Source organism: Corythoichthys intestinalis, chromosome 6 (genome assembly GCF_030265065.1).
Source record: "Corythoichthys intestinalis isolate RoL2023-P3 chromosome 6, ASM3026506v1, whole genome shotgun sequence".
In the NCBI taxonomy this organism is placed as follows: Eukaryota; Metazoa; Chordata; class Actinopteri; order Syngnathiformes; family Syngnathidae; genus Corythoichthys; species Corythoichthys intestinalis.
Genome location: NC_080400.1, coordinates 30,073,117 through 30,097,327, shown reverse-complemented (window position 1 = coordinate 30,097,327; position 24,211 = coordinate 30,073,117). Strand labels below are relative to the sequence as shown.

At 37.2% G+C, this 24,211-nt stretch overlaps 1 protein-coding gene across 7 annotated transcripts in view; it reads left to right on the top strand.

Annotated features, from left to right (window-relative positions):
- The window catches only part of lrfn1 (leucine rich repeat and fibronectin type III domain containing 1), a 294,461-nt gene that overhangs the window by 204,550 nt on the left and 65,700 nt on the right, over window positions 1-24,211 (top strand). For 2 of the 7 annotated variants that reach the window (XM_057839202.1, XM_057839198.1), the window contains exon 1: window positions 5,488-5,834. The exons of the other annotated variants lie outside the window; for them this stretch is intronic. The gene's annotated coding sequence lies outside the window, so the exon portion shown is untranslated. Of the gene's footprint in view, window positions 1-5,487; window positions 5,835-24,211 lie in introns of those variants that run through there. 7 annotated transcript variants of the gene reach the window in all.

The window sequence follows — 24,211 nt, the reverse complement described above, 5'->3', positions numbered from 1 at the left end:
TATCGAATCGTATCGTTCTTAAAGTGTATCGAATCGTATCGAATCGCTCGGACTTAAAAATGTATCGTTTTTTAATCGACTCATAACCTGTGTATCTAGATACATATCGAATCGGCTTCATGTCAGAGATTCCCAACCCTAGAATAATAGCTGTGTATATAAGTGTATTGTGCAGTTTTTGTATATTAAGAGTTGAATAAGTGTATATATTTTTTTGTTCTCCAATAGTTTCACGATATATAATGCCAGCAATATGAAGCAATCATCAGAGAATCCCAAAATTTGAAAAATAAGGTCCTAAATGAAACCTTGTTTTCAAATTTGTATAAAGAAAAGTCAAAATGAATATGTGTAATAAGCACTCAGATACCTATAACCCTTGCTAAATCCTGTTTGTTTTTTCATGGAACCTGCAGATGCATGTGTTGACTTGCATCCATCATTTTTTTTCCCAAAAAGAAATGTCAAAATTCTGAATTAGTCTCAAAATCATGAAATTTTAGGTGTATCAAATGTGATACATTTGGCAATATAGGGTTAAGACGAGTGTCTTCGCATAAAAGCAAGAAAAGATCAAGCCTTGTGGTTTATGGAAGAGCATTCATTGTTAGCTGGCTCTCGGGCAGTGCAAAAAGGAAATGCACTGTTTTGGGCAGTAGAAGTAGATTTTTGAAGAAAAAACACTACTCAACTCCGCTAATTTGGGCTACACGGGAGTCATTTACATTTTTCCTCTTTATCCTACATTTTAAATGTATTATTTTATTTTTTTTCCTGGCTACTCTACCCACCTCTGATATAGGTCCTTTAGTAGAATCATAGAATGATTGGATTTCATATTCATTTTAAATTCTGCGAGTGAGTTTCAACAGGACTTGTCGATACAATTTTTGCCCTCCATTTTAGCAATACTGTTGAGCTGTGACTTAGTTTAATAGCTAATTTCCCTGTACAACTGTACTCCCCAGGATCCATTAAAAATAAGTTATTCTTCTTCACATTCACATTTATTTACTAGTCTAAAAGCTGCAACACATCCTTGACTGAATAACAAAAAGACTCAACTTGAATGTGATGTGTTTGATCCCTACATTCCTTGTAGCCTTGTTAAAGAGTCCAGCTGCCCTGATTAAACCTCTGTTGTTACAACCACATTACATTTGACATGAATGACTGAAAAGAGGTTGTACAAACATTTGAATCATAAATTAGGGGCCGTTTACATGGTAATGCTGCCACACCAAAACACAACGATTGCGGTGCGGAATGGCCTTGCCTTTCAACGGTGACAGCGAAAACGGAAGGCGAAGACGCAAACTTTAGATTCTGGCTTCCAAAGCGGAACAATTCGATTGCGGGGATTGCTCCGCAACTAGAGATGTCCCGATCGATCGGCATCGATCGGGTCCGATCACGTCATTTTCAAAGTATCGGAATCGTCAAAAAAATATCGGCCATGCCTTTTTTTAATATACAGTACTGTGCAAAACTTTTAGGCAGGACACCTGCCAAAAACTTTTGCACAGTACTGTATATATATTTTAATTAAATTGTTTTTCTAATTGTATTTAACTTTAAAAACATAATATGTTACACTCATCCAGAGTCTTTAGTTTAGGCTTAATGTAGGGTTTTCAAATTCATCCCGATAACGGCGGTAAATAAGTTTTCTAAAAATGTATCACGTTAAAATATTTCATATTTATTTAGTGCATGCGCTGCACGACCCACTCACGCATTGTCGCACTCAATCTGTAATGGCGCCGTTTTACCTATATAGAGAGATAAAAGGCAGCATATAATGAGTAGAGTGAATTTTGGCAGCCTTTGTTGCCTTTTTTAATTGGCTAAAGCGTTACAATCCCTCTCCCTATGATTAGAAATATCATGGGAAGCAATGTGGGGAAGCAAGGTAGCAATTGATCTTTTTCTTAACACCTTATGTTATTTCCCAACGCAGAGAAGATATATCAATTGGTAGCACTACGCACAGTCATGGTTCCACTTCCCATCATGCATTTGGCCATGGCTACAGTATCATTTACTGAAAGCTCAACAAATACACTAGATGGCAATATTTAGTCACAATATACAAAGTCACAAGTATTTCTATCTGTGGATCCCTCTCACAGAAAGAATGTTAATAATGTAAATGCCATCTTGAGGATTTACTGTCATAATAAACAAATACAGTACTTATGTACTGTATGGTAAATGTATATATTCGTCCGAGTTTTATTCATTTTTTTCTTAATGCATTGCCAAAATGTATATGATCGGGAAAAATTATCGGGAATGATTGGAATTGAATCGGGAGCAAAAAAAAGCAATCGGATCGGGAAATATCGGGATCGGCAGATACTTAAACGATCGGGATCGGATCGGGAGCAAAAAAACATGATCGGAACAACCCTATCTGCAACCATATCAATGGAACGCTCTTGCTCTGATGACGTTAGCACTTGCACACATCACTTTAGGCATGTACAGTCGCTGCTACTAAACATTCAAAACAGCCAACATGGCAGAATGTCGGCTTCAATTTACTGTTTTTATAATATTTTTAATTAAAATATATTATATGTTTGCATTTCTGTGCCTTTTAGAGCAAAATAAAAAACCCAGTGGATGCCATTTCTTCAAATGGGCGGGTATGTTATCTTCCGGGCTGAGGAAGTTGTTGTCATGGAAGTGTATCGTTAGTTGTTCTAAATCTGCATTGTCCCCTAGGGCCTGGCATCAATACTGCATTGTTATCACGCGGAATTGCAACATCGTTCGAATGGTGACTGAGGCAAACAAGGAATGTGTCATATTCTCTGAGCGTCACCATGTAAGCTGCCCCTTATTGTGATTAAAAAAAAATTTTTTTTTACATGCAATATAGTCATCATGACTGGATGACAAATACCTCTACTAAGCACCTTGTTCGCAAATCTGGCGAAATGATTTATGACGTCTGCAAGACACCTGTAGTGAAAAAAATGGAATAAAACACCATTGAAAGGTTTTGGCTCTAAAAAGCCCAGGGTACCTGAGCTCGCCTTATATATCCAATACTACCAAGCTTAACTCAGAGTGACCAGTTCCTTTAGATTCAGGCCTGCCACTGGTGACCTTGCCCCAGTGCACTGCGGTCATACAGGATTCATGGATATCGATTGGCCCATGACACACAGATTATTTCTCGGTCTCAAGTGTCTGGGGATATGAGAATAATGTTAATTGTTCATAGTGATTCTCTTTTAAAAACCATTATGTATACTGTACAGCAGGGGTTTCCAACTCCGGTCCTTGAGAGCCCCTATCCAGTTTTCCATGTCTCCCTCCTCCAACACACCTGACTCAAATCATCAGGATCGTTATCAGGCTCCGGTAGAGCTTGCTGATCAGGGCTGCGACATAGGGATCCATTATACGAGTTTACTTCCAGGTTTTCCGGGTAGTGGAGCCTCGGGTAGTTCCAAACATCGCTTCAACGAGGGTGGACCGCATTCAGACGAATGACATGCTGTAAAGCATATTCAGAGGTAAGTTGATGAAAAAAAACAATCCCTTTTCGACAATTTTCGACAGTCTGTATTCTATCGGAGGTGCTTTATTATGTTGAGCTTTATTTGTATGTGTGTGGCGTAATTATACTTATATTTTATCTTGGTTGATGAGCGATTTTCTCCTACTTTTTAAGGTGACTCCGCTAACTGGGAATCTACCGCCAGGGATAAATTCATTGAGTCACTACCTCTTTTAAATTGTCAACTCTTTAAGAGGCTTTCACGTGCTCATTAGCTCGATTTTGTAAGATTTGAACCAAGGTATCACCCTCTTGGAAGAGTACCAAGTCAATGCATGACAACCCGTATTGTTTACACCAAAAAGTTTTATATTAGTATAGTTTAGAGATATTATAGATTGGAAAGTGATGTCAACAAATAATGGGCACAAATTTATAATAGAAAATTAATTTAATGTATATTATTTTTTTCAGGTTACATTTTCATGATCCATATCATGCTGCTGCTACTGCGGACAGTTGCTGGTGTCTGCTGATGGTGAATGCAGGCTGTGGGCACCAAGCCCATTTTTAAATACCAACAAACAAAACTAAGAAAGCCTTTTATTTCATGTTTTGACAGTTGACCATTGCCATCAATTTTTTTTGTGCTGCTCTTGGTCCCTGGGGAAACCATGTGGCACAAACAACAATCACAGGCCACTGATCTATAAAATGTCAGGTGTAAACAAAGACCCACACACCAATTTTACCAATTGTTCAATAAAAAATGATTTTCTTCATCAAAGGGTAATAAGTTATTGTTATACATTACACAATGTTGAGGAAAATAAGGAATACAGGAAATATTTGTTGAATGTCATTTCTTTGTGTTTCAGGTCAAACTAAGTCTGTAAAATAAAAAGGAAAATGTACACAGACAACATATTGTTCTATCAAACACGACAGTTCTTTTGGCTTAAAATACAGCAGTTTATTTTAAAGAAGGGTGCAAGAGCAGAAACTGCTTTTTCAGTCTTGTCTGTGTTTTCCGCCATATATACCATATTGGCCCGAATATAAGACGGCCCTGATTATAAGACGACCCTCTTTTTCAAAACTCAAGTTTGAAAAAAGACTTTTTGAACACCAAATTAATTTTTATACAGAAAATAATTACAGTACATCCGAAACAAATGATTATAACAATATTTTTGAGAGAAAAAGCATGTTATTTTGCCACATTCAAATCTTAATATCTAAACATTTAAATATGTAAACTAAAGTGCAATCACATTCGTAAATGAATGGCTTCTGTTTTATTTTTTAAATGTAAATAAACCAATCTATTGTGATAAAACAAAATTGCAATAACTGCATTAACCATCAAAATGAAGTCTAACTGTAACTGTAGTCTTGAAACAAATCTGAATAAGGAAAAACATTGCAATAACAAATTGCAAACTGGTTAAACTTGAGAGAAGCTGAGATCTGTCATGACAGAACATCGCTTCACTGATATCTGGCGCCATCTAACGTCGTGAATGGGGAGAGCAGCTGAGATCTGCCATGACGGATCATCGCTTCAATTATATCTGGCGCCATCTAGCGTCGTGGATGGGTATAATGTCTAGACCGCGGATATAAGACGACCCCCTCTTTTTCACTCGTTTCAATGCAAAAAACACCGTCTTATATTCGGGCCAATACGGTATACAAGCATTAGATAGTGCAACAGTAAAGAAAAGTAGAAAATAGAATTTAAAAGTCGTCACCATAAACCTAAACCTTTTGGGAAACAAATGTTTTGTATGTCAATGCGACAAAAAAAAAAAAAAAAAAAAAAGGAATTATCACTTGAAACTTGGAAACAAAATAGGCTATACATGGTGTTATCTTTAATATATTACCACAGGTAGGTGACTCGAGAAAATATAGTTATCTAGTTGGAAATCATCTTGCATTTCAGTGTAAAAGTCTATTTCCCGTGCTAATGCTAACACATACTTTCACTCCACAACATGTGAAAGTTCCCTTCTGCGTTAGAGTTGATATACAGTAGTTTTCAGTTGTCGCCTTTCCACTCCAAATGTAAAACTAGCACTTACATATACGTCATAATGCAATGATTTAAACAAGTACTTAGATGCGTGATTTTATCCATTTTTCCATAAATGTCGCAATCACCGCTGTCAGTTCCATTGCGAACCACTACAGGGCTGCTTGTGCTTGGAACTACTCACGCCCTACATGAACCACGTGACCACCCGCGGCGACATCAGAGAGTGTCCTAACCCTCTTTACAAAGCCCTGTTGCTGATGAACTGATCATTTGATTCAGGTATGTTAAAAGAGGGAGACATGGAAAACAAGCTGGATAGTGGCTCTGGAGGACTGGAGTTGGATACCCCTGCTGTACAGTGTGTAGCTACTTTAAAGTGCTTGTGACACGAAAAAGCATGTTTATTTCATAATACACGCGGTATTTTATGCTCCTGAATGATATGGACCGCTTGGATGTGTGTGGAAGCGATCGCTATATTTATTTAGTTTTTTGAATCCCGCGCCAGGAAAATGAGTGACTTCCGGCTTCGGTCTCGCATTGAGGAGGAGGGCGCTGTGACGTGTACGGTAGAAGACGTCCTCTTCACGCTACAGTGTACTGTTGTGTATGAGGACGAAGGATTCAGCTGATTTTGCGGATTAATACTTTTATTTTTTGCATCACGCCAGCCAAACGGCTGCAGAAAAATCATTCTGTATGCGGGAGAGGCGTATGCGCCTTTTTGGAGTTTCAAAAGGTTCCCATTCACCGTTGATATTTACTGTGGGACCATTGGACTTACAAGGAAGTGAGTAAACATCTTGTTTTGTATTATGTCAAATACGAATACAGTGATTACAAAGTAAACACTATAAAATTCCTTTAAATAAAGGACTACTTACGTTTGATCATTGATAGGCATGTAAAAAGCTATCCTCACGCTCATTAGCAGTTAGCTGTTAGCACGTTAGCTACACAACAATTCCAGCCACCCTCCTCCAGGGAACGAACTGTAAATTGCTCTCCGCCGGGCGGTTTGCCGATCCGCAAAGAAACTCGACAACCGGGTCGTCATGTCAAATAATCCAGGCTAGTTATGTGTGATTTTCCACTTCGAAGACTTTGAAACATCCCTCGGTTCGGGTTAGCATGTCGGCTAGCTGTCACTCCTTCTGGTCTGTTTGCATTCTCCGAAGCCGGGGAAGGGAAATGACATATGTCCGATTTAGGTGTCATAAAATATCGTTCGGCAGGTGTGACAGTAAAGGTAAAGTCGACTGTTTTGACCATTATGGAGTAATTTTGCCATGTCGTCTTGAATAAATGGATTTTTCTTATTTTATATTCCATTTAGCACAAGTTATTTGTCATGACCATGCCATTTATTTAGCAATTGGGGAAAGTACTTGGGTAAAAAGAATATCCTGTAAAAATATTGAAGTAAAGAGACAGAAACAATGACATTTTGCCGCTCTCTTCGTCGCGTTTTCCTCATTGTGAATAGTTCCCCCTCGACGGGCTGACTGGTCCTTCTCAAGCCATTTATATAGCTATTGGGGAAAAATACTTGGATAAAAAGAATATCCTGTAAAAATATTGAAGTAAAGAGACAGAAACAATGACATTTTGCCGCTCTCTTCGTCGCGTTTTCCTCATTGTGAATAGTTCCCCCTCGACGGGCTGACTGGTCCTTCTCAAGCCATTTATATAGCTATTGGGGAAAATACTTGGATAAAAAGAATATCCTGTAAAAATATACTGCGGTCAAGCCACCCTCCACTCGTTAAAACGAAGTCAAGCTAGCCGCCCCTCATTTGGATCATTGTGTGCATTACGGTAATGCAACGCGCTGGCTTCCTAATGGTGCAACTTGCTGTATTCATAATGGAACGCGGTGGCTGCCCATTTCCGCTGTCATTTCGCCTGATTTCAAAAATTGATTAAAAAAAATCTGGCTGATATCCCGGGACGTTTCCACTTCTGAGGTATACTAGAGTACCCCAAGACTCGAACTAAAGTACTCTGATAAAATTCTGATGTATCATTTCAAAATAAAAGTACTTTGAAAATTGCCAATTTTTGCTGTCATTTCGCCTGATTTCAAAAATTAATTTTAAAAAATCTGGCTGATATCCCGAGACGGTTCCACTTCTGAGCTACACTACCCTACCCCAAGACTCGAACTAAAGTACTCTGATAAAATTCTGATGTATCATTTTAAAATAAAAGTACTTTGAAAACTGCACATTTTTGCTGTCAATTTGCCTGATTTCAAAAATTGATTTAAAAAAATCTGCCTGATATCCCGAGACGGTTCCACTTCTGAGGTATACTAGACTACCCCAAGACTCGAACAAAAGTACTCTGATAAAATTCTGATGTATCATTTCAAAATAAAAGTACTTTGAAAATTGCTTATTTTGGCTGTCATTTCGCCTGATTTCAAAAATTAATAAAAAAAAATCTGGCTGATATCCCGAGACGGTTTCACTTCAGAGGTATACTAGACTACCCCAAGACTCGAACTAAAGTACTCTGATAAAATTCTGATGTATCATTTCAAAATAAAAGTACTTTGAAAATTGCCCATTTTTGCTGTCATTTCGCCTGATTTCAAAAATTAATTAAAAAAAATCTGCCTGATATCCCGAGACGGTTCCACTTCTGAGGGATACTAGACTACCCCAAGACTCGAACTAAAGTACTCTGATAAAATTCTGATGTATCATTTCAAAATAAAAGTACTTTGAAAATTGCTTATTTTGGCTGTCATTTCGCCTGATTTCAAAAATTAATTAAAAAAAATCTGGCTGATATCCCGAGACGGTTCCACTTCTGAGGTATACTAGACTACCCCAAGACTCGAACTAAAGTACTCTGATAAAATTCTGATGTATCATTTAAAAATAAAAGTACTTTGAAAATTGTCAATTTTTGCTGTCCTTTCGCCTGATTTCAAAAATTAATTAAAAAAAATCTGCCTGATATCCCGAGACGGTTCCACTTCTGAGGTATACTAGACTACCCCAAGACTCGAACTAAAGTACTCTGATAAAATTCTGATGTATCATTTCAAAATAAAAGTACTTTGAAAATTGTCAATTTTTGCTGTCATTTCGCCTGATTTCAAAAATTGATTAAAAAAAATCTGGCTGATATCCCGAGACGGTTCCACTTCAGAGGTATACTAGACTACCCCAAGACTCGAACTAAAGTACTCTGATAAAATTCTGATGTATCATTTTAAAATAAAAGTACTTTGAAAACTGCACATTTTTGCTGTCAATTTGCCTGATTTCAAAAATTGATTTAAAAAAATCTGCCTGATATCCCGAGACGGTTCCACTTCTGAGGTATACTAGACTACCCCAAGACTCGAACAAAAGTACTCTGATAAAATTCTGATGTATCATTTCAAAATAAAAGTACTTTGAAAATTGCTTATTTTGGCTGTCATTTCGCCTGATTTCAAAAATTAATTAAAAAAAATCTGGCTGATATCCCGAGACGGTTTCACTTCAGAGGTATACTAGACTACCCCAAGACTCGAACTAAAGTACTCTGATAAAATTCTGATGTATCATTTCAAAATAAAAGTACTTTGAAAATTGCCCATTTTTGCTGTCATTTCGCCTGATTTCAAAAATTAATTAAAAAAAATCTGCCTGATATCCCGAGACGGTTCCACTTCTGAGGGATACTAGACTACCCCAAGACTCGAACTAAAGTACTCTGATAAAATTCTGATGTATCATTTCAAAATAAAAGTACTTTGAAAATTGCTTATTTTGGCTGTCATTTCGCCTGATTTAAAAAATTAATAAAAAAAAATCTGGCTGATATCCCGAGACGGTTCCACTTCTGAGGTATACTAGACTACCCCAAGACTCGAACTAAAGTACTCTGATAAAATTCTGATGAATCATTTCAAAATAAAAGTACTTTGAAAAATGCCCATTTTTGCTGTCATTTCGCCTGATTTCAAAAATTGATTAAAAAAAATCTGGCTGATATCCCGAGACGGTTCCACTTCAGAGGTATACTAGACTACCCCAAGACTCGAACTAAAGTACTCTGATAAAATTCTGATGTATCATTTCAAAATAAAAGTACTTTGAAAATTGCTTATTTTGGCTGTCATTTCGCCTGATTTCAAAAATTAATAAAAAAAAATCTGGCTGATATCCCGAGAAGGTTCCACTTCTGAGGTACACTACACTACCCCAAGACTCGAACTAAAGTACTCTGATAAAATTCTGATGTATCATTTCAAAATAAAAGTACTTTGAAAATTGTCAATTTTGGCTGTCATTTCGCCTGATTTCAAAAATTTTAAAAAATCTGGCTGATATCCCGAGACGGTTCCACTTCTGAGGTACACTACACTACCCAAAGACTCGAACTAAAGTACTCTGATAAAATTCTGATGTATCATTTTAAAATAAAAGTACTTTGAAAACTGCACATTTTTGCTGTCAATTTGCCTGATTTCAAAAATTGATTTAAAAAAATCTGGCTGATATCCCGAGACGGTTCCACTTCAGAGGTATACTAGACTACCCCAAGACTCGAACTAAAGTACTCTGATAAAATTCTGATGTATCATTTCAAAATAAAAGTACTTTGAAAATTGTCAATTTTTGCTGTCATTTCGCCTGATTTCAAAAATTAATTTAAAAAAATCTGGCTGATATCCCGAGACGGTTCCACTTCTGGAGTATACTAGACAACCCCAAGACTTGAACTAAAGTACTCTGATAAAATTCTGATGTATCATTTCAAAATCATATCTGCCTCATAGTTCTGAGAACAAGGGTTGGTTCAAGTCATTGCTCCGGCCTTGCTGTATGACACTTCTAAAATACAGGATTGGTGAAAAGGTGTCTCCTTGTACAGTAGGAGTGAAATCCTCCACCCACTGCGGTCCTTTGTGGAATTAGTTTGGTGACCGCTGATCTAAAGTCCCTTTTGAAAAGCGAGGACATTACAATTTGCATACTTTCTATGTTATCCGTGTGTGTGTTGTTTTTTATGGCCCTCTACGGTTTCCTTGCACGATCCTAAAAACAAACATGTAAGGCAAATTGAACACTCCAAATTGTACGTATGTTTGTTTAATAGTGCCCTGCAATCGGCTGGTAACAAGTTCAGGGTATACCTTTCTTACTGTTAATGGTGAACTGACAAAGGCTCCATCACCCTGGCAGCCCTCGTAAGGATAACCAGCAAAGAGGATGAATGAATTAAAAAAAAAAAAAAAAAAACATGATATTACAGTTGTAAACAAGGGTGAAAGTGGCTAGAATTTCTTGCTGGAACTCCCCGACGTGAAGGTCGCTACGGAGCCAGAAATTTTATTTAATTTTTTTCTTTCATTTTATTTATTTTTTTTTTGTGGGGGGGGGGGGGGGGGGGGGGGGGGTCAAACCTCTTAAACTACTGAAATGCAAAGAAAACTGTTTTAGCACAGTTATTTGTATAACACATACAAAAACTGATTTTCATTCAAAATTGTATTTTTTCAATGATATGCAAAATAAAAGTTAACAAAAACAGCTAAAACCCCAACCTTCATCTTCTAATTTTTATTTTCCGTTATTTCCTCACATACTAAATGCCAAATCTCAATTTTAACTAGTAAAGAACATAGGAAACATTAAAATTGAAGTCAATGTAAACAAATACTTATTTTTAAATGATAATAAAGATATAAGTAACGTACATTCAGAAAAATAAGTACAAATGACCTATATTATGCAGAGTGAAATGAAATATAGTTTGAACATTGACTTTTTTAAATCATAATGAAATGAATGAATGAATAAATGAATCAGTAGCCTAAAATAAAAGAACAAATATAAGTCCAAAGGGCACATTGACAGCTAAGATGTTCTGTACCTCCCCATCAGAGCAAATAAAACTAAATATGATAAATAAGCCTCCTCAACTCTTTCGTTGCTCTTAAAGATTTGATCCATTTTATGTTGCATTGCCCTTTTTTTGTCGCATCAATTCAACGACTTTTTTTTTTTTTAAATTTTTTAATTGCTGTTCCAGAAAACATGCACATTTGTACCAATCAGAGCTAACTACCTCTGCTGATAACATGTCAGTATGTCAGCCAATTGAACGGATAAATGAGTACAGCCGTTTTGCTTTGCTGCGTGCATTTTCACACGGATTACGCTACACAAGCACTTTATTATGCTTGTTGTTAACACTTGTGTATGTAAATCTGATGTTGGTAGATTGTTTTCTTCTTGGCATGTGTGGCAGCTTAGCATTTTTTTTTTTTTTTTTACATAGCGTTTTGACAGTTGCCGTCATATTTTCGGAATCAAAGCAGAGTGTACCAGAACAGCATTCCAGCCCTGAATTTAATACCAGAACTGCGTTCTGGCCCTGAATCTTATACCGGAACTGTGTTCATGACCGTTCTGGCCCACTTTCACCCCTAGTTGTAAATGATGTTTTGAATTTTAATTTAAAAGTGTCACATATAAAAGACAGCAATTTATGAATTCATCCTTGTCTAAACTTCCCACCCAACATAACATGACACCCAATGATGTTTTTATTTTGACTGTTCTTTGATAGATCCAATGAATATATATACATATATACATATACATATATATATACATATATATATATATATATATATATATATATATATACATATACATATATATATATACATATATATATACATATATATATATGTATGTATCAATGACACATAAAAAGCATGCTTATGCACAACATATAATGCATAATAATTGTTTCCTTTTGGCAATTTTCAACTCCTGTTCATTCGTTCCTAGGCGCTGTTAATGGTACCACTTATTGAAGCCATCCCCCTGGATCAAAGAGCAGTCAAAATAAAAACATCATTGGGTGTCATGTTATGTTGGGTGGGAACTTTAGACAAGGATATATGCATAAATTGCTGTCTTTTATATTTGAGGCTTTTAAATTAAAAATCAGAACATATCATTCACCACTGGAATATCATGTATTTTTATGTTATGTGTGATACACACACTCGGATAACATACAAAGTATGCAAATTATAGTGTCCTCGCTTTTCAAAAGGGACTTTAGACAGTGGCGCCTCCAGAAATTTTTGATAGGGGTGGCCAGATGGGGCCACTTAAAATCTTGGGGTGGCCAAAACTAAAAGCCATAATTTCAGGTTTTCATTATATTATTGCAGTACAAAGGTCAGGAGAAAACTATCAGAAAGACTTAAGGACACGGCTACTGATATACTTTGGTGTATTGTGTAATATTTGATGCTACTAATGATTTAATGTGCATTGTCCATAACTGGCCAGTCAACATTTTAAGTTCCACAACAATTCTGTTTTATTGTGTTATGTATATATTAGGCATAAGGTGTACATTTAACTAGGGCTGTCAAACGATTAAAATTTTTAATTGAGTTAATCACAGCTTAAAAAATAATTAATCGCAATTCAAACCACCTCTAAAATATGCCATATTTTTCTGTTGAAAATTTTTATTACTCCTATTTATTTTTTTATTACTATTGTTGAAATGGAAAGATAAGACAAGACGGCTACAGTGGGGAGAACAAGTATTTAATACACAGTCAATGGGAAAACCCATTGGCAGTGTATCAAATACTTGTTCTTCCCACTGTATATACATTCAACATACTGTACATAAGTACTGTATTTTTTTATTATAACAATAAATCCACCAGATGGCATTAACATTATGAACATTATTTCTGTGAAAGGGATCCACAGGTAGAAAGACTTGTAATTCTTAAAGGATAAATGTGAGTTTGTATATTGTGACTAAATATTGCCATCTAGTGTATTTGTTGAGCTTTCAGTAAATGTTACTGTAGCGACCTAACTGTCCTGCCCAAATGCATGATGGGAAGTGGTGCAACCATGACTGTGTGTGGTGCCTGCAAATGCTATATCTTCTCTGCGTAAGAAAAAGATCAACTCCTGTCATTCTTCCCCACGTTGCTTCCCACAATATTTATAGTTGCTGTGGGAGAGATGACTAAGCTTTTGGCAATTAAACGCACGGCCCCAATGAATGCTTGTATCTACTCCACTCACTTGACACTGCCTCTTTTCTCTGTATATAAGTAAAACGGCGCCATTGTAGGGTGTTTGCGGCAATGCTTGAATGAGTCCTACCGCAAATGCGTTAATTGCGATAAATATTTTCACGTGATTAATTAAATTAATTACCGCCCATTAACACGATAAATATGACAGCCCTACATTTAACAAAACAAAATAAATGCATTCATTTGGGATGAAATGCATAACTGATGCTACAACAATTCAACGATATACTGGCAAGCGGGGTGGCCAGTGGGGTGGCCAACCAATTTATAGGGGTGGCCGTGGCCACCGCTGGCGGCGCACTGACTTTAGATCAGCGGTCACCAAACTAATTCCACAAAGGACCGCAGTGGGTGGAGGATTTCACTCCTACTGGACAAGGAGACACCTTTTCACCAATCCTGTGTTTTAGAAGTGTCATACAGCAAGGCTGGAGCCATGACTTGAACCTTGTTCTCAGAACTATGAGGCAGATATGATTTTGAAATGATACATCAGAATTTTATCAGAGTACTTTAGTTCAAGTTGTCTAGTATACTCCAGAAGTGGAACCGTCCCGGGATATCAGGCAGATTTTTTTGAATTAATTTTTGAAATCATGCGAAATGACAAGCAAAAATGTGCAATTTTCAAAGTACTTTTATTTTGAAATGATACATCAGAATTTTATCAGAGTACTTTAGACCGAGTCTTGGGGTAGGCTAGTATACCTCAGAAGTGGAACCGTCCTGGGATATCAGCCAGATTTTTTTTAATCAATTTTTGAAATCAGGCGAAATGACAGCCAAAATGGGCATTTTTCAAAGTACTTTTATTTTGAAATGATACATCAGAATTTTATCAGAGTACTTTAGTTCGAGTCTTGGGGTAGTCTAGTATACCTCAGAAGTGGAACCGTCTCGGGATATCAGGCAGATTTTTTTTTTATTAATTTTTGAAATCAGGCGAAATGACAGCAAAAATGGGCAATTTTCAAAGTACTTTTATTTTGAAATGATACATCAGAATTTTATCAGAGTACTTTAGTTCGAGTCTTGGGGTAGTCTAGTATACCTCTGAAGTGGAACCGTCTCGGGATATCAGCCAGATTTTTTTAAATTAATTTTTGAAATCAGGCGAAATGACAGCCAAAATAAGCAATTTTCAAAGTACTTTTATTTTGAAATGATACATCAGAATTTTATCAGAGTACTTTTGTTCGAGTCTTGGGGTAGTCTAGTATACCTCAGAAGTGGAACCGTCTCGGGATATCAGGCAGATTTTTTTAAATCAATTTTTGAAATCAGGCAAATTGACAGCAAAAATGTGCAGTTTTCAAAGTACTTTTATTTTAAAATGATACATCAGAATTTTATCAGAGTACTTTAGTTCGAGTCTTGGGGTAGGGTAGTGTACCTCAGAAGTGGAACCGTCTCGGGATATCAGCCAGATTTTTTTAAATTAATTTTTTAAATCAGGCGAAATGACAGCAAAAATTGGCAATTTTCAAAGTACTTTTATCTTGAAATGATACATCAGAATTTTATCGGAGTACTTTAGTTCGAGTCTTGGGGTACTCTAGTATACCTCAGAAGTGGAACCGTCCCGGGATATCAGCCAGATTTTTTAAAATCAATTTTTGAAATCTGGCAAAATGACAGCAAAAATGGGCAATTTCAAAGTACTTTTATTTTGAAATGATACATCAGAATTTTATCAGAGTACTTTAGTCCGAGTCATGGGGTACTCTAGTATACCTCAGAAGTGGAACCGTCCCGGGATATCAGCCAGATTTTTTTAAATCAATTTTTGAAATCAGGCAAATTGACAGCAAAAATGTGCAGTTTTCAAAGTACTTTTATTTTGAAATGATACATCAGAATTTTATCAGAGTACTTTAGTTCGAGTCTTGGGGTAGTCAAGTATACCTCTGAAGTGGAACCGTCTCGGGATATCAGCCAGATTTTTTTTAATTAATTTTTTAAATCAGGCGAAATGACAGCCAAAATAAGCAATTTTCAAATTACTTTTATTTTGAAATTATACATCAGAATTTTATCAGAGTACTTTAGTTCGAGTCTTGGGGTAGTCAAGTATACCTCTGAAGTGGAACCGTCTCGGGATATCAACCAGATTTTTTTTAATCAATTTTTGAAATCAGGCGAAATGACAGCAAAATTGACAATTTTCAAAGTACTTTTATTTTGAAATGATACATCAGAATTTTATCAGAGTACTTTAGTTCGAGTCTTGGGGTAGTCAAGTATACCTCTGAAGTGGAACCGTCTCGGGATATCAGCCAGATTTTTTTTTATTAATTTTTGAAATCAGGCGAAATGACAGCCAAAATAAGCCATTTTCAAATTACTTTTATTTTGAAATTATACATCAGAATTTTATCAGAGTACTTTAGTTCGAGTCTTGGGGTAGTCAAGTATACCTCTGAAGTGGAACCGTCTCGGGATATCAACCAGATTTTTTTTAATCAATTTTTGAAATCAGGCGAAATGACAGCAAAATTGACAATTTTCAAAGTACTTTTATTTTGAAATGATACATCAGAATTTTATCAGAGTACTTTAGTTCGAGTCTTGGGGTAGTCTAGTATACCTCAGAAGTGGAACCGTCTCGGGATATCAGGCAGATTTTTTTTAATCAATTTTTGAAATCAGGCGAAATGACAGCAAAAATTGACAATTTTCAAAGTACTTTTATTTTGAAATGATACATCAGAATTTTATCAGAGTACTTTAGTTCGAGTCTTGGGGTAGTGTAGTGTACCTCAGAAGTGGAACCGTCTCGGGATATCAGCCAGATTTTTCTAAATTAATTTTTTAAATCAGGCGAAATGACAGCAAAAATAAGCAATTTTCAAAGTGCTTTTATTTTGAAATGATACATCAGAATTTTATCAGAGTACTTTTGTTCGAGTCTTGGGGTAGTCTAGTATACCTCAGAAGTGCAACCGTCTCGGGATATCAGCCAGATTTTTTTAAATTAATTTTTGAAATCAGGCGAAATGACAGCCAAAATAAGCAATTTTCAAAGTACTTTTATTTTGAAATGATACATCAGAATTTTATCAGAGTACTTTAATTCGAGTCTTGGGGTAGTCTAGTATCCCTCAGAAGTGGAACCGTCTCGGGATATCAGGCAGATTTTTTTTAATTAATTTTTGAAATCAGGCGAAATGACAGCAAAAATGGGCAATTTTCAAAGTACTTTTATTTTGAAATGATACATCAGAATTTTATCAGAGTACTTTAGTTCGAGTCTTGGGGTAGTCTAGTATACCTCTGAAGTGAAACCGTCTCGGGATATCAGCCAGATTTTTTTTTATTAATTTTTGAAATCAGGCGAAATGACAGCCAAAATAAGCAATTTTCAAAGTACTTTTATTTTGAAATGATACATCAGAATTTTATCAGAGTACTTTTGTTCGAGTCTTGGGGTAGTCTAGTATACCTCAGAAGTGGAACCGTCTCGGGATATCAGGCAGATTTTTTTAAATCAATTTTTGAAATCAGGCAAATTGACAGCAAAAATGTGCAGTTTTCAAAGTACTTTTATTTTAAAATGATACATCAGAATTTTATCAGAGTACTTTAGTTCGAGTCTTGGGGTAGGGTAGTGTAGCTCAGAAGTGGAACCGTCTCGGGATATCAGCCAGATTTTTTAAAATTAATTTTTGAAATCAGGCGAAATGACAGCAAAAATTGGCAATTTTCAAAGTACTTTTATTTTGAAATGATACATCAGAATTTTATCAGAGTACTTTAGTTCGAGTCTTGGGGTACTCTAGTATACCTCAGAAGTGGAAACGTCCCGGGATATCAGCCAGATTTTTTTTAATCAATTTTTGAAATCAGGCGAAATGACAGCGGAAATGGGCAGCCACCGCGTTCCATTATGAATACAGCAAGTTGCACCATTAGGAAGCCAGCGCGTTGCATTACCGTAATGCACACAATGATCCAAATGAGGGGCGGCTAGCTTGACTTCGTTTTAACGAGTGGAGGGTGGCTTGACCGCAGTAAAAAATATTGGGAGTAGAGAGACTGAAACAATGACATTTTGCAGCTCTCTTCGTCTCGTTTTCCTCGTTCTGAACAATTCCCCCTCAATGGGCTGAATAGTAAAACCGATGAGCCTAGTCTACCGCTGACGTCATCCACCTGTTGGGGACACTAAAGCCCTATAATTGTAGGCGTGGCTAACCGGCAGATTAAAAGACTAATTTCTCGTCATCTGCGCTTTGCTAAATTGTTGTATATGGTCGAATCGTCTCAAAATATGATTCTAATTCACATAATAATGCCATTTAAGACTTTTTTTCTGGTGTCGTATGCTCTTTAAGGGAAAGCAATTTCTGCCCCTAGTGCTGCTATGATCTTTTTTTTTTAAACAGGTCATTCCAGTACAATACTGTTTTAGATGAAAAAAAAAAAGGTTCACTCAACCTATTTAAGCACACAAAGGCTAACTTTGAGGGACATTTGTTGAATATTTCCTACTGTTTTTTTAATTTCATTGCAATGTGTCCTGCAAATAGGCAGAACCACAAAATCTATGGCTATTTCTCTGCGTATAGTTGCAAACAATCTAGCATGAAATCAAGCCATCACTTAACATGCTGACAAACAGCATTAATAACAGTACGAGTGACAAATCGTGTAATGCATTTTAGTTCGATGGCAACAGCTGGCAATGAGTCCGATCTGACTGTGGATGCCCTTATGTGCAATCTCAAACAATTCAAATGTTTTCTGATTAAGAAATTCTGCTCATCCACTGATGAGTCACTACTGGTCTGTGAATTCTTTCCAATCCAGCATGTAAAACAAGGAGTTGCTCCTGGAACTTAAACCATCAATTGTACTTATTTGCAAGTCAAAACTTGTTAGAAACAAAAGGAAAGGTACTAATGTTAGCAGTATCGATTTCGCGCCCCAATCCACAGTGGCCTAACATTTTCTTAGTCTACTCGAGGGTAAACTCAAAGATTGCTGTTACAAGTGTCAATATCTGGGAAATGAAGCGCAAAGAAAGGTGACTTCCTCCAATATGCATGCTTTCAGTCAAATCTATAATTGATCGACTCTCCAAGGCTTGTTTTTGGTCCCTCGAGGGTTGAAGGACGTTTGAGTTACCTTTCGGAGTTTGCTTCGGTAAAAGCCTAGTTTCAGGTAAGATGTAAAGAAGAATGGATTCATGGGTGAATTGACTGATGAATGGATGAAAGAGCAGTTGGATATACAGACAGATGAATGTGAATTGACTTTGCAAACCAACTCACTTTAAATATTTATGGAAGCACTTATTCTCCAAAGAAGAACTACATTTACCAAGTGTAAAATTTGTTTTCGAGGAAAACGTGGAAGTAGATTGCCATGACATTAGCTCGTCAGCCACCTTTGCTCAAATCATTCCTTGATTATGATGATAATGACACATTTCATGACCATCCATCAAATGAACCATCTTTTCGGAAAATTAATCTAAGCAGGGATGCTTAGACTTCCCTACCTGTAGTTGAGTCGGTGGGAGATCTAGATCTTCCCATACCTGCCGTTAAACATAGTCCCTTCAGCATGTTCTAGTCTTTTCCAGAGGCGTCTTTCCAACTGGACTTGCCTGGAACACCTTGAAAGCATCTAACAAAGACAACACCTCAATTAGCCACTCTTGTGGAGGGCGCCCTGCTGGATGACTGATTGATTTTCTATCCCTTAAGATTGAAAAATATAATGTTTAACATATAAAATAAATTATCCAAAGCTAAGACAGTTAGATTGTAGATCAACCGATAAAGGGTAAATCACACCGCCTGCGGCTGCAACAAGACTGGCTGCGTTCACGACATCATAGGTATTCGCAAGCATACTAATCAATATGACAATTTCCACCGCCTGCGGAATCATCTATGACATGCAGGTAGGCTTGACGCGGAAGTCTATTTTTTCTAGACAGCGTAGCCGGACTGCATGATGTTACAACAGTATCACTGTGCTGGAAAGGACTAATAAAAAAAACAAAAAACTATGGGTTTCCTTTCAAAATAAAACACTTTTATCATCGACGATCACGGTTATTATATTCACTTTGAGGTGAAATGTTATGTAAAGCTATTTTATTTTCCATACTTTTCATCATTATGAACAGATAAAATATTTACTTTTTTCATGAGCTTGTAATGTCCTCATGCAAAAAAAAAAAAAAAGACAAACCCATTAAGATTAAAAATTTAGATTTTCTTATTTGTGTCGTGATAAAACAACAAAAAACAAAAGTTGCACTTATTACTCATCATTTATTCTCAAGTGTCTGACGTTGGGACCTACATAGTACATATTGTGCCTGAATTTGCGCATTCTCGTGAGACCCCTCGTGATTTCCTCTGTCCGATTGCTGCAGACATTCGTAGCGCAAACGCAACCAGTAGAAATTGACCGTGTTGCAGCTGCAGGCGGTGTGAATTCGGGGTAACTCTCTTCACTACGACACTTGAGGTGTAGTCACTCCATTGATCATTTAAACTTTAGTACCCCTGAGGTGGATTTTCATATTCCCCAATCCGACTGAGAATCAATGGCCTCACATTTATAATTCTGTAAGTGTCTTTTCGCATTTTTATGTCCTAGGATTTATTCATGTTGAACAACCTGAAATTTTAGACAAATAGTCAAGGTCCAACGGCGGTCAGTGGTTGAAAATACGTGATTGTTACTGTCATACAAAACATTTTAAGATAATGATCAACAGAAAGTAGAACAAACATTGAGAGATGACTTCTGAGTATGTAGGGTGACTTCATTGCTCAGTACCATTGGTTTGTACATTTCGTTCCTTGCTGTGCATGTGTAAAATGCTTTCATTAAAACAAAAAACAAAAACAACAATCTAATTGTCTAGCCATAGAAGTTCGGCAGCCTTATTGTCTAAGTGCCTCAACACATTGAGTTTCTGCCACATAACTAATTGCCTAATTAGGCATTTGCTTTACTGTGTAGTCGGCTCAGGTGCTACCAAATGGCAAACCGCTAATTAGGTAACTGAAATTTCTCATAAAGAAATAACCATACTGTATTGTATTTTCATGTCAGTGGCACTTGTGGATAAAGAGTAGTGCAATGCTCTCATAATAAGAAAATTATAGACAATGACTCATCATCACTCTTTTTTCCCCCAATGTTTTGTGGCATGGATCCTATGCTTGGGCTTTATGGAGGTTTTTATGATCATGTCACATCCTTGCCTGTAGGAAATATAAGAGCAAGTTATAATATGTGCATGGTATCGAAAAGATGTATCAAGTCTGATACAGTAAATGGTGGCCATGTTAGAGATTAATTGACCGGCTTGTCCTGAGCAGACGTTAGACTTATCAGACCAGGCCAGGTAATCACTTTGTTCTTGGAAATGGATATGGAACAAAATCACTCCTTCATCTTTGTGGAGGAGTGAATGACACACAAAAGCATGTACTGTATAAAGATAGATGCATGGTCAGACTGTGAAATGTGTGAGATATTTACAACGCCTACACTCTCACTTCCTTCCCATTCATTCCTTGACATGCCCGCACCGACTTGTGGCCAAGGTGTAGTGAAGAAATACTAAGAAAAAAAAAATGCAAAACTGTACATCAAAAATTCTTCACTGGCTGGATGAATAGCGAAAGGCAATGTGCCTTAGGTCCTATTTTTCGGAATACATTTTGATACTCCATAGAACTAGCTGGCTAATATCTGTATTTGCATACCGCTGCTGTGTGAGGCATATGCTAATCCCTCTCGAATTGTGTGCAGTGCTTGGACATGCAGGGGAAAGTATAGGCTGGTGACCTTGACAGGTTCCTGCTCTTCCGGGTTTTCAGCAGGGAATAAGAGAATTATAGACCACAAGGGCCTGCATCTTCATCTGGCCTATTGTAACTCCATCCTTCTTTTGTTTTGCTTGGATCTTTTCTAAAGCTGTGTCAAAATAAGATGCATTTTTCATCATGTCTTCTCTGCACACTCTTCTTTTTCGCTTTGTTCTGCTTTAGCTACAATGATGCAGTGAAATATTAATGATGGGACACACATTCATCGTCTTGGTATCCCCTAAGCGTTTTTTTTTCTTTCTTTCTTTCTTACTGTTGTCTCTCCCGCTGCTTTCGCTTCCTTCCTGTTGTTTTGTAATCAGATCAACATTCATATCGCAGCCAAAGCTGCCAAGTGGAAGCAGGAGCAAGCTCTGTCAATGAGATTATGACTGTATGACTGCTTCCTTTGTGTTGAGGAATCTTGCTGGCCTTGCTCAGGAATACTGTCTAGGGCTAGGTCATGGATGTGAAAGTGGTCCCATGTGGAGAGGATTTTTTTTTTTTTCATCAAATGATTGAGTCGGCTATTTACAGGACAGGGGGATTCTATTTATAACAGATGCTGAACCAAGTTAAAATATTTTACATGCAATTTATTTAGCAGAAATAATAGGACTCGTGTTCAATGACAACCAAGTGCTTAAACACATTTGTGTCGTAGTTCTGAGGCTCAGCATTTGTGGGGTTCATACTCTCTTCTGTGCTTGGACAGATTTTTTATGGTGTACTCTGACTTCTTAGTTAGTTGCCGACCATTCGAAAATGTGTACCTATCGTCTCACTCAAAGATAGCTTGATAGGCTCTAGCTAACCTGTAATGCAAGTCAAAATAAGATGTCTATAAATTGAATTTAAGATATTTTATCCCCCATATTTATCTCGTCTGCTATGTTCAATTTGGTGGTGATGGCGTTAATTATCCTGGAGGAGTTTGTATAGATATGACGCTTAGAACTGGCCAAAAGTCCACCAAAATGGCTGGCTACTTTGGCATTTCGCAGAATAGTTTTTTCATTGATTTTAATGCATTCTATCATGATTAACGAAACAGATTTATGGGCGTCAGAATTCAGATATTTTCAAACTGTCTGCAAGGGGCAGGTTTTCAAAATGTATGATATAGCTAATAGAGGTGTGCGAAATTTCCGATTCTTAGATTATTCACGATTCGGCCGTGGAAGATTCGAGAACGATTCACAACCAAATTCCAATTATTGAAATATGTCAAGTAAAGCGGAAGTAAAACACACTCAGCGCGCCACGCGGTCTTCGGGACGCAATGACGAACAAAGCGAGAGTAGCTAAACATCATGCTCGTCATTACCCCCCCTCGGGTAATGCCAATGCTCAACTCACGGCTCTAGCTCAACTCAGAGATACAAAAACAACAACATACCTGACTGCTGCCGGCAGCTGCTACAAAGTACGTCCACATAATGTTAAGGTAGATATCATATTTATATAGGACTAGATGCAAAATAGACTTCGGTGGCGATAGCAGCACATGTAGAGAAAGCTAGATGCGGGCGTTAGTAAACGGCCACCATCTTAAAGCAGTAGACTTTCCTGCAAGGCTGTTGTAGCGAACCTTCCAAGCGAACCTAATTAACTTTTTATCTAAAACACTCCTAAATCGGTAAAATATTGACTTGAATCTATCTTTAAAATAGTTTTAAAACTTTCACATGTCGAAAGTAGACAAAAGGAAAATTATGGAATAACAGGAGCAATTTTTACAACGTTAACGGTTGATTCACAACATTAAATTAATTGAATGTAGTTTAAAGCTGCTGATACAGAATGGGGATTTGAGTATATTCTTTATTGTTTTCAACTGTTAACTTGATACTGAAATAGTCGTTTATTTAAGCCTGCGAGGCTTTTTTTTTTTTTTTTTTTTTTTTTTTTACAGTTTTTGTAACTAATGTACAAAACATTAGCAGCAAATAGCGGGGGGGGGGGGTCATCAATAATCAATTTATAATCGAATCGTAGCCTCTGAATCGTAATCGTAATCGAATCGTTAGGTGCCCGGGGTCAACCCAGGACACGCTGGAGAGACTATGTCGCTCGGCTGGCCTGGGAACGTCTTGGAATCCCGCCGGAGGAGCTGGCTGAAGTGGCTGGGGAGAGGGAAGTTTGGGCTTCCCTGCTGAAGCTGCTGCCCCCGCGACCCGACCCCGGAATAAGCGGAAGATAATGGATGGATAATCGAATCGTAGCCTCTGAATCGTAATCGTAATCGAATCGTTAGGTGCCCAAAGATTCCCACCTCTAATGGCTAACATTTGAAACATATTAATGCCCATAAAGGCAGTTTAGTTCCAGAATTTTCCTTTTTTTTTTTCATCCCATGCAGAGTGCTCAAATGTCACTAGCGAACCCCACCATATCAAACTTTAGCACAGGGGTGGGAAAAATATTCCACAAAGGGCCGCAGTGGGTGCGGGTTTCCGTTCCAACCAATCAAGAGGAAACCTTTTCACCAATCAGGTGTCTTGCAAGCTCAATCAGTTGATCGCAGTCAGGTGCTTCTTGTTCCAGCAAAAACCTCATTGGTTAAATTCTCTCTCCTGGATCAGTTGGAACAAAGACAAGGACATACTTCGGCCCTTAAGGACCGGTTTGCCCACCCTTGCATTTTTCATCAACCATTCTGTCTACCTACTTCAAATTTGATTATGTTTGTCTGAAATCCCTAGGGGGGATTCATT